The sequence below is a fragment of the Bombina bombina genome, chromosome 2, assembly GCF_027579735.1.
Source record: "Bombina bombina isolate aBomBom1 chromosome 2, aBomBom1.pri, whole genome shotgun sequence".
Lineage (NCBI taxonomy): Eukaryota > Metazoa > Chordata > Amphibia > Anura > Bombinatoridae > Bombina > Bombina bombina.
In genome coordinates, this window is record NC_069500.1 from 1,020,174,898 (window position 1) to 1,020,191,656 (window position 16,759).

Here is a 16,759-nt window from a genome sequence, read left to right on the forward strand (position 1 = left end):
CAGTCACGCTGGCCTGTGTTTATGCTCCCAACGTGAAACAAGCGAGGTTTATCAGAAGGGTATGTGAAAAACTCCTTGAGATTAAAAGAGGAATATTAATAATGGATGGTGACCTGAATGTACCCCTAGAGCCGAAGATGGATAGCTCAGCTCCTAGATCAAGGGGACCCCATAATGTTAGCATAAGTGTTGCAGACAGCCTTAAATCAGTTGCTTTAGTGGACGCATGGAGACTACAGCATGCACGCTCTAGAGACTTCACTTTTTACTCATATGCAAAGAAATCATACTCCCGAATAGACTACCTGTTGATAGAACACAGTCACCTCACCTTAGCAACCCATACAGAGATCACCCCGGCAGCTTGGTCTGATCATGCGACAGTACTTTTAGAAATAGATTGGCCCACAAAACCCCAGAGACACTCATTTTGGAGACTAGATGACTCACAACTTCACGACCCTGATATAGTACAAGACATTAGGGAGAAATTGGAAGAATATTTTGCTCATAATTCCGACTCAGTAGATACGAAAGGTGTCCTACGGGAAGCTCATAAAGCTGTAATAAGAGGTAATTTTATTAGTCACAGCATCAGACTAAAGAAACTCCATAACTTGACATACAAAGAACTTTCAGCAGAACTACACAGGGCGGAAACCACTCACAAACAGACCCCCACTGATGACAGGTCCCTCACTAAGCTAACAGAGGCTAGATTAGCGCTTAACTCGTATCTAACCAAAGTCGCTCATAGGAGGGCATTATTTCTGAACAGGGTATATTTCCAGGGAGGTAATAGAGCGGGAGCACTATTAGCAAAAGCTCTACGCAAGAAAACAGCCAAACACCACATTTTTGGTATAAAAGACAGCTCTGGAAATAACATTCATAAGAGTCCAGAGACAGCAGAAGTTTTCAGACGCTTCTATGACAACATCTACAATTTGGACAGGTCCATACCTTCCCCTAGTGAAGCAGATATTGACAACTACTTAGGATCTGTAGACCTTCCACAGTTGAGCGAACAACAAAGATTAGCGCTGGAAGAGCCAATAACAATACAATAAATTCTTAAAGCTATTAAATCGCTGCCTGCAGGAAAGAGCCCTGGTCCAGACGGCCTATCAAATAAATACTATAAAACCTTTGGTACAGTCCTAGCGCCCCACCTACTTTTGTTGTTTCAGGCTGTTGATGAAAGAGAGCAGATCCCCATTCTAACCAAAGAAGCGCACATCGCAGTGGTCCCGAAATTAGAAAACCTATCAGATACCCCATCTAAATTCAGACCAATATCCCTCCTGAATATGGATTTGAAAATCTATGCGAAAATCCTGGCAGCTAGAATTAGCCCCTTCCTTCCAACATTAGTACATACCAGGTTGGTTTTGTTCCTGGCAGAGAGGCCAGGGACAACACCATAAGACCCCTGCAGTTAATGGAATACGCCAAGACACAGGGAATAAGCTCCTTTTTATTAGCGTCAGACGCAGAAAAGGCGTTTGATTGCCTTAATTGGTCCTTTTTATTTGCTACCCTGAAAAAATTCGGCTTCGGAGAGTTAGTAATAAATAGAATTCAGTCAATGTATGTCAAACCAACAGCAAAGATTAAGGTGAACGGTGTTTTGTCTGATTCCTTTAAGATAGGGAATAGGACGAGGCAAGGGTGCCCTCTGTCCCCCTTGCTATTTGTGCTGGGTATTGCAACGCTGGCGGCGAGCATAAGACAGAATGAGCTAATCAAAGGGATACCCCTAGGACCAAATAACTACAAGGTCTCGCTGTATGCGGACGATCGCTGCTGTCTCTTACTTCCCCCGACACTTCCCTACCCGCGGTGACAGAGGAGTTTAGGGAATTTGGTAGATTATCATATTTTTCAATTAACCATCAAAAGTCTGAGATATTAAACGTAAATTTGACAGAAAAGGAGTTAGAATCACTAATGAAGGACTGCCCCTACCAATTGCAGTCTAAGGCTATTAAATATCTAGGAATAAAACTAGCGCCAAAAAACAAGCTTCTGTTCAATTTTAACTTTGGGTCACTCTATAATAACACACAGAAAGATTTAAAGGTCTGGGGGATGAAGCCATTCTCTTGGTGGGGGAGGATTCAAACGTTGAAAATGACAGCTCTCCCTAGAATTTTGTATATTATGCAAGCGCTTCCAATACACCTTCCGCCCAGCTTTATAAAAAAACTACAGGCTTTACTGAATAAATATGTGTGGGGCTCGATAAAACCTTGAGTGGATAGGAACACACTCTACAGGACTCTGGCTCTCCCCTGCGTGGAGACATACTACAGGTCAATAGGGGTTCAGAGGGTATTAGATTGGAATAGGAATGAGGCCACAAAAGCCTGGATAACGATCGATTCCCACATATTGAAAACCCTGCATGTAGGAGCCCTGTGTTGGATTCCCAAGTCACATAGACCAGTAGCGACTAACACTTTCAAATTTTACACCTCAGTATTTACGATCTGGGATGAAATTTTGAGGACTTGCCCTATCATCTCCACATTGAGATCACCCCTGACCCCGGTGTCCCCGAATGCAGAATTTTTGGGTGGTATGGAATATAGTCTAGTAAACATAATCCCAGACGAGATTGGATACACGATACCCATACATATGGTTTTGAATGGACAGTGGCTTAAAAACAGACAAGAGCTAGGGGACATCCTGCATGGGGTTTTTGCAAATTGGTTGAAGTATGGACAGTTGCAACACCTTTTTGAAACGTCTAAGCATAAACCTGACTGGACGAGACCCATGACCCGTTTCGAGACCATATGTACTGCTCAAGGCCCCCTCAGGCACACTTTATCACTAGCAAAATCCATGTTACAGGCAGACGGCAGGGTTACACGACCGTCATATACCACCAAATGGCAGCAAGACCTAAATATTGACCTAGAGGACAAAGAATGGAATAGAATCTATGCCCTGGTGGGGAGGTCATCATCATCAACTAGAATGCTAGAACTCAATTATAAGTTATTATCCAGGTGGTACCTGACACCATCACGCCTTAAAAGCATATACCCACACACATCCGTCCTCTTCTGGAGGGGATGCAGCCACAGGGGGTCTATGTCCCATATGTGGTGGTATTGTCCCGTGGTTAGGCCATTATGGCGAGAGATAGAACTTTTCCTAAGGCGACTGGTAGGCGACGCATTCACACTAACCCCTGTTATTGCTTTGCTGAACGCCCTCCCCAGAAATATGTGCCAAATCAGACAAAAGGTGGTCCAGTTTTCTCTAAACTCAGCTAGGTCCTTGATAGCTAGTAAATGGAAAACCCCTGTACAACCTACAGTGCAGGAGTGGATGAAACATGTCGAAGACACACTACTATTAGAGGAATACAGCTATTTTAAAACACAGAGAAAGGCATTATTTTTAGACATCAAATTATATTGGGATCTGACAAGCAGGTTTCAAACAATCATGGCTGGCCCGGCCTTCAACACCCCTGGAATGAGACATGAGGCTAGAAGCGGGGTGCTGAGTGATTACTTCTATAGGTGTATAGGAAGTAGAATGTATAACATGAAACTAGTAAGCATGAAGTTATCAAAATGCTCACCTAGACTATATATATACCAGGAAGAGATGTATCTCAGAAAGTAACTTTCATATGTTAAGCTGACGTGTACCGTGTTGTAAAGTTAAATGTTTTAAAGAAATGTTATCTCACTATCATCACTGTATTTTTGTGATAAAATACCAATAAAACTCTTTGGCCTAGATTTAGAGTTTGGCATTAGCCGTCAAAACCAGCGTTAGAGGCTCCTAACGCTTGTTTTTTACGGACTCCGGTATTTAGAGTTCAGTTACCAACACTCAAAAATCACCCAACGCTCAAATCTCTACCGACAGCTCAAAACTAGTAGTTAACATATACCGACAAAATAAACATCCACGAATCACAAAACAAATATTACACAAAGTACACTTACACTCATACAAACACTACACTATATTTATTTTTCTGATTTAATAATTTTTCATCAAAATACAAAGGATCAAAGTTGCGAGATCTCGGGTGTTAGAAAAAAAACAACACAAATCCATTTTGCCATTGACTTGTTTGTACTTATTGAATATTCACAACAGCATTAAATTGTTTCATACTTTTATATTACATCAACTACAAATCAACATCACTAGTAACAAACATTTTAAACAAAAAAATAACATTTAAACGGACACAAAAATTATTTTTAAATTTCAGGATTCACAAACAGTACACAATGGGAAACACCTCTCGTTTACCTTTATTATTGCATTTCATTTATTCAACTCATATGCTTGCAGCAACTGCATATCTACATAGGCTTAACACATGATCAGTCATGGATGCACATACATAACTTTTAGCATTCACTCATACATGTGCATTCAAATGATGGGGGAAAAACACATTACATTTTCTCTAGGAATCACAAAACAGAACATATGGATTTTACTGTACTTTTAACATCATGATTCCATCACAATAAACCATTAGGAATTACGTACAAGAAGAACATCATTACACCAGATTACAGATGTCACTTTATGGGAAGGAACAACAATGCCAGACTGCTATATAGAAGTCAGCATATGTGGGACACAATCACAATATATACGTACATGTACATAACACGCATCACCCATCACGCAACCACAAAGCACACATTTAGATTTTATTCAGCACACAATAACAATGTAGCACAATACAACAACATAATGAGGATTTCAGAACTACATAGGCAGGTTAATAATATGATTACGTCATTAGAAGATTCAACCATACACATTACAGATTCACGACTGTACCGCCCCTTTCTGAACTTTAACACTCAATACTACAATACAACATATACGTAAATAACAGTTTGGAACAGCATTATTAGGGAGATTTGAATGGGACAATTAAGAAATATTGTCAGATCGCAAATCACTTATATATATAATACTACAGATGACAGCCGGAAGTTATTCAGTATTAGTGCTATTTGAATGGGACGCATACAATATTGACAGCTCGCCAATCACTTATATATACAATACTACAGATGGCAGACGGGAAGTTCGGAATTATTATTGCGATTTTAAAGGGACGCATACAATATTGACAGCTCGGCAATCACTTATATATACAATACTACAGATGACAGCCGGAAGTTATTCAGTATTATTGAGATTTGAATGGGACGCATACAATATTGACAGCTCGGCAATCACTTATATATACAATACTACAGATGACAGCCGGAAGTTATTCAGCATTAGTGCGATTTTAAAGGGACGCATACAATATTGACATCTCGGCAATCACTTATATATATACAATACTACAGATGGAAGATGGGAAGTTCTGAATTATTATTGCGATTTTAACGGAACGCATACAATATTGACAGCTCGGCAATCACTTATACATACAATACTACAGATGACAGCCGGAAGTTATTCAGTATTATTGAGATTTGAATGGGACGCGTACAATATTAATAGCTCGCCAATCACTTATATATACAATAATACAGATGACAGCCGGAAGTTCTGAATTATTAGTGCGATTTGAAAGGGACGCATACAATATTGACAGCTCGGCAATCACTTATATATACAATACTACAGATGGCAGATGTTACTTTATCGTTTACAAACAATGTTGCAGCAACATTGATCGATCACATTCGATGCACATTATACACAACTATGCACTTTCATTCATGTTAGCCTGGACGTGTGCTTGTTACTATAAGATCGCGTTTAAGAAATATTGATTACGCATATGATCAAACATTACAAACATGCACTGTATGTGTGATATTTGACACTTTCACATTGAGATTCATTGGGGGAAAACAACATTTCAGCAAACAACAAAAAAACGCCCACTGTGAAAGCATTCGCGCCGCTCACATACAATCAAGTGAATACAATTAGCAATCCTTACAAACTAACTACCATTGGACTAATTGTACTATAAATCCCCCAAACAACATGGCCAAAGCATCACTTGTGATCCACATCAGATCAAGTGCATACCTTGTTACGCTGTTTTGAAAGATGGATGACGATAACATTGTAGACACTGCTGGTGCTGCTATTGGCGAACTAGCTGTTGATCGAATCAGGCAGCCTCGGTGGCTCAGACTGAGACGAAGGGGTCGTCTGGTTCGAGGTCCTCGTGTCTACAGGGTGAGACCCACCTTGGAAAACATGAGCGACTTTGAGGTTTATGATAAGTATCGGCTCAATCGCGAACAGCTCATTGGCCTTTACGATCTTCTTAAACCTCATTTGGAACCACGTATAAGAATAAGGACTGCTGTTCCCGCCATGAGTAAGATGCTAAGTTGTCTATACGTCCTGGCCTCCGGGAGTTTTCAATCTGGAGAAATGTACATGCATGGCCTGGCTCAAGGTACATTCTCTGTGGTGTTTGATAACTTTCTGGACGCCATGGTACGTATCAGTAAGCAATACATAGGATTCCCACAGAATGATGGTGATTGGAGGCGCCTGCAGTGGGAATTCTTTGATATTGCTCAATTGCCCAATGTCTTGGGAGCCATAGATTGTACCCACATTGCGCTGCGTGCTCCAATTGATGACTTGCCCTTCAGAAATCGCAAACATTTTCATAGTCTCAACGTGCAGTATGTTTGTGACGCACAGATGAGGATTATGCATGTGTGTGTGAATTTTGGAGGAGCTTGTCATGATGCCCGCATCCTCGCTCAGTCGTCCCTGTGGAGACCGTTTGAGGAAAGACAAATGCCCCCTGGTTATCTCGTTGGTGAGTATTTGTGCACAACATGGTTAATTAGTTTGACAATTGCCACTGTAGTTTTAAAATGTTAGCATAATGTTCAGCTATAGGATGCAATTTAACCATTTATTTTTATTTCCGCAAATGTCTAGTTTTGGTTCAATGCAGATATGTAGCATGTCTTACCTTAAATGCTCAGATAGAGAATGCAATGTAACCATTTAGTTTTTATTTTACACAAGGTTTGGTTTAGGAGAAATACGCATGTCTTAGCTGAAATGGGAAGATATTAGCTAATGCAATTTAACTATGTCATTGTCTCTTTCCGCTAATGTCTAGTTTTAGTTCAATGCAGATATGTAGCATGTGTTACCTTAAATGCTCAGAGAATGCAATGTAACCATTTAGTTTTTATTTTACACAAGGTTTGGTTTAGGAGAAATACGCATATGTAGCATGTCTTAGCTGAAATGGGAAGATATTAGCTAATGCAATTTAACCATGTCATTGTCTCTTTCCGCTAATGTCTAGTTTTAGTTCAATGCAGATATGTAGCATGTGTTACCTTAAATGCTCAGAGAATGCAATGTAACCATTTAGTTTTTATTTTACACAAGGTTTGGTTTAGGAGAAATACGCATGTGTAGCATGTCTTAGCTGAAATGGGAAGATATTAGCTAATGCAATTTAACTATGTCATTGTCTCTTTCCGCTAATGTCTAGTTTTAGTTCAATGCAGATATGTAGCATGTGTTACCTTAAATGCTCAGAGAATGCAATGTAACCATTTAGTTTTTATTTTACACAAGGTTTGGTTTAGGAGAAATACGCATATGTAGCATGTCTTAGCTGAAATGGGAAGATATTAGCTAATGCAATTTAACCATGTCATTGTCTCTTTCCGCTAATGTCTAGTTTTAGTTCAATGCAGATATGTAGCATGTCTTACCTTAAATGCTCAGAGAATGCAATGTAACCATTTAGTTTTTATTTTACACAAGGTTTGGTTTAGGAGAAATACGCATATGTAGCATGTCTTAGCTGAAATGGGAAGATATTAGCTAATGCAATTTAACCATGTCATTATCTCTTTCCGCTAATGTCTAGTTTTAGTTCAATGCAGATATGTAGCATGTGTTACCTTAAATGCTCAGAGAATGCAATGTAACCATTTAGTTTTTATTTTACACAAGGTTTGGTTTAGGAGAAATACGCATATGTAACATGTCTTAGCTGAAATGGGAAGATATTAGCTAATGCAATTTAACCATGTCATTGTCTCTTTCCGCTAATGTCTAGTTTTAGTTCAATGCAGATATGTAGCATGTGTTACCTTAAATGCTCAGAGAATGCAATGTAACCATTTAGTTTTTATTTTACACAAGGTTTGGTTTAGGAGAAATACGCATGTGTAGCATGTCTTAGCTGAAATGGGAAGATATTAGCTAATGCAATTTAACTATGTCATTGTCTCTTTCCGCTAATGTCTAGTTTTAGTTCAATGCAGATATGTAGCATGTGTTACCTTAAATGCTCAGAGAATGCAATGTAACCATTTAGTTTTTATTTTACACAAGGTTTGGTTTAGGAGAAATACGCATATGTAGCATGTCTTAGCTGAAATGGGAAGATATTAGCTAATGCAATTTAACCATGTCATTGTCTCTTTCCGCTAATGTCTAGTTTTAGTTCAATGCAGATATGTAGCATGTCTTACCTTAAATGCTCAGAGAATGCAATGTAACCATTTAGTTTTTATTTTACACAAGGTTTGGTTTAGGAGAAATACGCATATGTAGCATGTCTTAGCTGAAATGGGAAGATATTAGCTAATGCAATTTAACCATGTTATTATCTCTTTCCGCTAATGTCTAGTTTTAGTTCAATGCAGATATGTAGCATGTGTTACCTTAAATGCTCAGAGAATGCAATGTAACCATTTAGTTTTTATTTTACACAAGGTTTGGTTTAGGAGAAATACGCATATGTAGCATGTCTTAGCTGAAATGGGAAGATAGATAATAATATTGAACTAGATTAATCTTGTAAAAATAAAACATTTGTTAGTGGATTATCGTGTACACAAACTTTTTTTGGACTCAAAATACTATTTTGAGTATTCAGTTTGAATTATGTTCTGTTCATCATTTATAGGTGATTCTGGGTATATGAGCCGGCCTTGGCTTATTACCCCCTTGCGTAGCCCGACTGATGTGTCTGAGGAGCGCTACAATAGGGCTCATAAGAGAACCAGGGCGGTGGTTGAACGAATGTTCAGGCTCCTGAAGATGAGGTTCAGGTGCCTGGACAGGTCGGGAGGAGCCCTCCAGTACAACCCAAAGAAGGTGGCTAAGATCGTTATAGCCTGTAGTGTCCTGCATAATATTGCACAGCGGGCTGGGATGCTGCAGGGCGTCCAGGTGCAACGAAACCTCCTCAGAGATGAGGAGGATAATCCTGTTCTAGAGGGGCCATTCCGGGACGAGGGGCTCAATGTCAGAGCAGACATCATCAACCGCCACTTTAGATGGTAAATAATAGAAGTTAGACTGGAGTATTGTCAATAGATGTGAACTCTAGGGAAATGACAAGTAGAGAATTGTGCAAACATGTTAGGATTGTTCATCAAATGCTAAAAATGTGTTTCATTTATTAATATAGGTGATGCTCTGGTCATTGGGTCCTGTAGCGAGTCTTTGCCACCTGGTTTTTAAAGAGGACATCAGCTGGTAAGTATAGATGTATGGACTGTTGCTGGCATGAATTGTACACAAATACATCATATGGCATACATTTTCTAAAATAGTATTTAGTTTACACATTACTTAAAATCTAAATACTCAGCAAGGGATCCTCTAGCATAACTATCCTCTAGCATGACTATGGTTCAATGTCACACATTAGAGGTTAGTAAGCTAGTGACAGAAATTGATTCAGAAATGGGGGGTGGGAGAGGGGTACAGAACTGATTCACACACTTGTATTATTAAGTTTAAAAAAAAAAATATGCCATTAGGGAGATGACTTCATGTAAAGACTGAAAGGGGAAGAATTTGAAGAATGACAGTGAAGAATTCCCAGACTGACATTGGAAAAAGACAAGATTGAAATTGAAGAATACCAATGGGATCATGTCTGGCATTATCTTTCAAATCTGCTGACCTTGAAAAGCATACAAAGACATGTTTACATGGTAAGTGCCAACTATTTGATAGAATAAGGCTGTGGAGGCATCCTATTGGAGACACTTAGATGATTTTCTAATTTTTAGATTGGTATTTCAGTCCTCTATTTATGAAATGATGAATAAGACACCTATTGAAGATCAACTGTTGACCCCTGAATTGACTTTCAAAGACCATGCATTATCCAGGTTGGTTTACAAATGCATGCTAGTTAAGAATCACAGGAAGAATGTCAAATATTAGTAGCTTACATACATTAGTCATACTTAGTTCATAATTAGATATTTAGGTATCACAATCAGACACTTAGATGATTTTCTAATTTCTAGATTGGTATTTCAGTCCTCTATTTATGAAGTGATGAATAAGACACCTATTGAAGATCAACTGTTTACCCCTGAATTGACTTTCAAAGACCATGCATTATCCAGGTTGGTTTACAAATGCATGCTAGTTAAGAATCACAGGAAGAATGTCGAATATTAGTAGCTTACATACATTAGTCATACTTAGTTCATAATTAGATATTTAGGTATCACAATCAGACACTTAGATGATTTTCTAATTTCTAGATTGATATTTCAGTCCTCTATTTATGAAGTGATGAATAAGACACCTATTGAAGATCAACTGTTTACCCCTGAATTGACTTTCAAAGACCATGCATTATCCAGGTTGGTTTACCAATGCATGCTAGTTAAGAATCACAGGAAGAATGTTGAATATTAGTAGCTTACATACATTAGTCATACTTAGTTCATAATTAGATATTTAGGTATCACAATCAGACACTTAGATGATTTTCTAATTTCTAGATTGGTATTTCAGTCCTCTATTTATGAAGTGATGAATAAGACACCTATTGAAGATCAACTGTTTACCCCTGAATTGACTTTCAAAGACCTTGCATTATCCAGGTTGGTTTACCAATGCATGCTCGTTGAGAATCACAGGAAGAATGTAGAATATTAGTAGCTTACATACATTAGTCATACTTAGTTCATAATTAGATATTTAGGTATCACAATCTTAAAAAGGAATACATATTATAGTTGATATAGAGGTATTTGAATGGACATGAAATATTACATTTATGTTCAGCATACATATATATTTATTATTGAAATGTGATATACATTATTATGTATAATTAGAAATTCTGATATTTAATTTTTTTTATTATTACACAATATAATGGTGTATGTTTGTTTTTTAAATTTTTAAAATTTAATCAGAAATATCTTGATAAAATTATGCACAAAGTTAGAGCATAGACACAAGATGATTGTAAATGTATTTTATGAATATTTACAACGTGTGTATTAACTTTGTCAAATTTTGTTTTTTAATTTCAGATTGTCATCTGATGACTTCCAGGAATATTTTTTTGGTTTTGTTTAAAAAACATTTTATTTTTAAATGGTAATAATCAACATTTTATTATAAAATACCCTCTTTTGAACAGATTATAATAAATATCCATATAATCTGTCAATAAAAAACAATTTGACTCCCATGACTGGTAGTTGTCTATTTGACAAGCACATGCATAAGATCAAATTATGCATTAATTTTTGAAAATCCACTGATTCAGAGAATCTTAAATTAAACTATCTTTTTTAAATTAATTGGGGAGTGAGATCCATTGATGCTTTTCTTGTGAAAATCTTAGATGTTAAAATAATTTTGGATATGTAGTCAGAATTTGACCTAAATTTATTTTTTTCACTTTTAAGTAGGGGAAGTGGTTCACTTACATTAAAGTGACAGTGTTGTTGAATGTAAAATTAATTTTATAAGATCTTGTATCTCAAAACATTATTTTATAAAATTTATAAATTGTTAAATTTATAAATGGTAGGTCATTTAACTTCATATTTTGCACAAGCTAGTTATTGGATGCCATGTTAATAGATTTTATTTTCTAGTGGAGTCATTTAAAGGGACTTTTAACTATAGTTATTAATATTATGTAGTTTTTAAAATCTTACCTCTTGGGTTAGACATCACATATCTATATATAATTTTCATTCCCCTTTAGTTTCTTTCGACAATGTTAAATCAACATTCCGAATGTTTTTGTCCTTAAAGGGACATTCACAAAATATATTGTGTATTGATTTTTAAAAAATCATAAAATAATTTAAACATATTTAGAAAGTACTATAGAATTACATTCAGTCTCTAAATATACTTCAAAAAATATACATCAATGCACATATCTTATTCAATTACATAAGGCATCTATGTGCAACCAACAATCAGCATCAAAGTAGCCTATGTAGATATGTATTTAATCCAAGAATATATATAATTACAATCTAATGATTGAATACCAAAACATATTAAGTTGTTCAAATATTATAATCTTATCCAAAATGCATAAATAACATATAGCTTAATGTCCCTCTAAGCTGAAGACTGCAAAATACATCCATTACAATATATATTTCAGTCAGTGTGTAAAACAATCCAGAAGTTAATCTAAATATGCTTTACTCATATGTTATACTAATTTAGCAAAAGGAAGGTGCCTAGGTTTCTGATTTTTCAAGCATTATTGTGAAATGTCTCTTTAAAGGGACATGAACTCAAAATATACTTAAAGGGAGACAGTTAAAAAAGTAATGATTTATACATTCAGAATGAGTATTCTATTTTAAGCAACTTTATAAATTGTCTCATATTATCAATGTTCCTCGTGATGTTGCTATCATTACTTTAAAAATAAGGCATTAAATTGATTATTTATTTGCTTCAGTACTCTGGACAGAACTTTTTTTTTTTGGTTGGATTAATTTCTCCAACAATCATCAAGGACAACCCAGGTTTTTTTCAAAAATTGTCCGTAATCTAAAATATCATTATTGATTTGCTAAGAAAGATAACAAGATAATTCTTAACATTTGAGAATCGGATTAAATTATAAAGTTGCTTAACATTTCATGCTCAATCTGAATCACAAACGCTAAATTTGTTTGGACAGTGTCCCTTTAAGAGATTTAAAGAGTGTATTTACTTCTCTTCTTATCTTGACATACTTTGCTTGAAAAGCATATCGAGATAGGCTCAGTAGATGAAGATTGGTGGATGCACAGAGATGCCTTATGTGATTGGCTCAACCATGTGCATTTAAATTTCTTCTGTTGAGGATATCTAAATACAAAGATAAATTGAGTTACATTTTAAAGTCTAAAGAATTTTCTATCACTACAGATCATTTGATACAATTGTTTGTTTGTAATGTCTATTTAAAAATAAAGACGCCATTGCACAATAACATATATGAGCAGTTCAGACAAATACAAGCTCGAGGTTTATTTACTAATAACAAACAAACAAACAGTTTAACATCTATAAACAGATTATCCAAGTTACTGATATTATAACCTGAATTTGAACATTCAGAAATGTTGCGTGGGAAACGGATCTTGAAACACCAAATTTGCATCTTTAAACATTAGAGTCTAATGTCACGCAATAGCACACAATCAATGTGCATTCTAAAATACATTTAATAGAGCAATGTCAATACTTCACAATAAGTAAAAAAATTGATTTTATGAACAATAAAGACAAACAATATTAAATGTGTATTTGTTTTAAAGAAACAGACCGTTATTAAACCGAAAAATGTATACAACATTTAATAATGTGACAGTATTAGATTTTAAAGTTAATTTAAACATTAAGATTTAATGGATCACGGATATTAAATCTGCGTCACACATATCCGCATGACAGGCCCATGAGTTACAAATAAGTCTACATGAAAAATGAAGTAACAGCACCACCAGGAGGTATGTGTAAGGAAGTTAATAAGATATGAAACATTAAGGAACGGCCAATCAGAGTTCATCACACAAACACAACTTGAGTCAGGATGGTCTCACAGACATTCTAACAATATTTCAAACATTTATCCAATCAGATGTACAGATAACTTGTCCCATGGTGCATCTCATGTTTACTTCACCATATAAAAGTCCATTACACGTTGCCATCTTTGTCAGTTCTCTAATGCCTGCAGGCAGTATATATTATATCCCTACATATATTCTACAACCCAGCAGGCATGTCATCTCCCAGGTTCACCAAGCAGGAGAGCGCTGCACTGGTCCACGCCGTCAAGGACTTTTATCCCCAGCTGTTTGGGAACAAGAGGAGGTCGACAGATACGCCTGTTAAGAAGGCCCTCTGGGAGTCTATCACCAATGTGGTTAAATTGGTGTGTGGCGTCCAGAGGAGCCAGGATCAAATCATGAGGAGATTCGGAGATATGAGGTTGCGCTTGTCAAAAAAAGTCAACCTCATAAGGGACTGGGTACAAGCCCGTAAAAGAGGGGGCCAAAGAAAGGCCCCGTGGAAACTATACCTACTCCCTTATGAGGTGACTTTATGCGAGCTCCTCACTCTCCGGGTCCCCAAAAGATTTCGATCCTCGCCATCCTCGGCCTCCTCTTCTTCCCTCCCAGCTGCGGGATCTGAAAGTCCTGACGCGGGGGCCAGGGCAGCTGCTTCTCCGTCCGGTGGCCTGGGAGGAGATGAAAGAGAATCTGAACCAGGTAACTATCCAACTTCATATAATATCTTAATATTTGATTAGACTTTTAGAAAATGTGTATATAGTCAGATACTAAACCTATACAGATCTCACAACATACACTACATATGATGTTTAGATATATGATTTTAGATTAGTGACACATGAAATAGGAATGATGTTTCTTGCGCTCTACAGAATATGCGTCACAGAGCGAAAATGGAATAGCGCATACACGTTAACATGGGTTTGCTGTAAGTGGCATGGCTTTATACATGTTGGTCAAATGACGGATGCGTAATTCCGCTTGGAATCATTGCGCAATGATCGCGAAAATGGAATTGCGCATACACGTTAACATGGGTTTGCTGTAAGTGGCATTGCTTTATACATGTTGGTCAAATGACGGATGCGTAATTCCGCTTGGAATAATTGTGCAATGATCGCGAAAATGGAATTGCGCATACACATTAACATGGGTTTGCTGTAAGTGGCATTGCTTTATACATGTTGGTCAAATGACGGATGCGTAATTCCGCTTGGAATCATTGCGCAATGATCGCGAAAATGGAATTGCGCATACACGTTAACATGGGTTTGCTGTAAGTGGCATTGCTTTATACATGTTGGTCAAATGACGGATGCGTAATTCTGCTTGGAATCATTGCACAATGATCGCGAAAATGGAATTGCGCATAAACGTTAACATGGGTTTGCTGTAAGTGGCATTGCTTTATACATGTTGGTCAAATGACGGATGCGTAATTCCACTTGGAATCATTGCGCAATGATAGCGAAAATGGAATTGCGCATACACGTTAACATGGGTTTGCTGTAAGTGGCATTGCTTTATACATGTTGGTCAAATGACGGATGCGTAATTCCGCTTGGAATCATTGCGCAATGATCGCGAAAATGGAATTGCGCATACACGTTAACATGGGTTTGCTGTAAGTGGCATTGCTTTATACATGTTGGTCAAAATGAAATGTGAATTATTATATGTGAAGAATACAGTATTCTTATTTTCAATATTATACATAATAAAAACCAAATTGCAGAATACCAAAAAATAATAACATATGCCCATCAATTGATGAGAATGAAATAACACTAAAAAATAATTAAAGCTACAGTAAACAACACAAATGATTGAAAATAAGAGTACAGGATATATTTATCATGAATTTAATTGAGGAAACAATTAACTCATGGGACTACCAAAAGATTTATAGTTTTTAATTGATTTGCAAATAATGTAAAGATTTTAAACATGGCATGATTTGTATTAATGATATCCAATCCTCATTTAATATATTACAGATCTGGATGTTGGTGCTGGATCCTCAAGCCAGGGCTTGTCACAGTATGGTATGTCTCATTTTACGTGACATTTGTCTTAGAAACATGGACAGAACATTACATACTAAATCCACATTGTTCAATATTTATATGTATCTGCAAAATGGATTATTAAAATCTTTACAAATAAGAATAAACCAAAAAAAAAACATAGGATTACATTGTAAGACTACTCTGAATTTTTTTAGAATTTAAGATATCCCATCTATTCTGGATATCTTAATTTTAATGTAAGATTCTTTGAATGTCCAATTTATATTCTTCCCTTGTGTATTGCTTAATCTTATTTGTATAAATTTTGAAAAAATTCACACACTTTTGCATATGATTTGATTTTAAAAATATAGATTCCATTATTGAAATTGATCACATCATTTAAGGGACATGCCAACTAAATTTTACATTGAATGATTTTTAAACGTGATTTTATTGTTTTGTTTAAACATTTTATGAGCTACATTGGTTCAGTCTATTGTTTTAGTTCTTCTAAAAACATATTGATTTTGGTTTAGGTTAAACAATGCATTTCTGGTATTATCCTGCTTTTTTTATGCATAAATTGGCATTGGGTCAAAAGTTAAAATCATGTGTTCAGATAACAGTAGTACATAGTTTCAAAAAGTATACAATTACACTTTTCGAGCTTCATGTCCCTTTAATAGATGAAAATTAAATAATTCCTAGGATATCCTTAAATAACATATTAGATTGGAATTGCATGCTCAATCCCATTCATTACATCAACATATGGAGTAGAGCATTCATTAACACCAACATTGTCAAAACAATATATTTTTATATTAAAGGGACACTGATCTAAAATTATTAATGTTGTCATTCAGATAGGATAGAGCATGCAATATTAAGCAACATTTAAATATA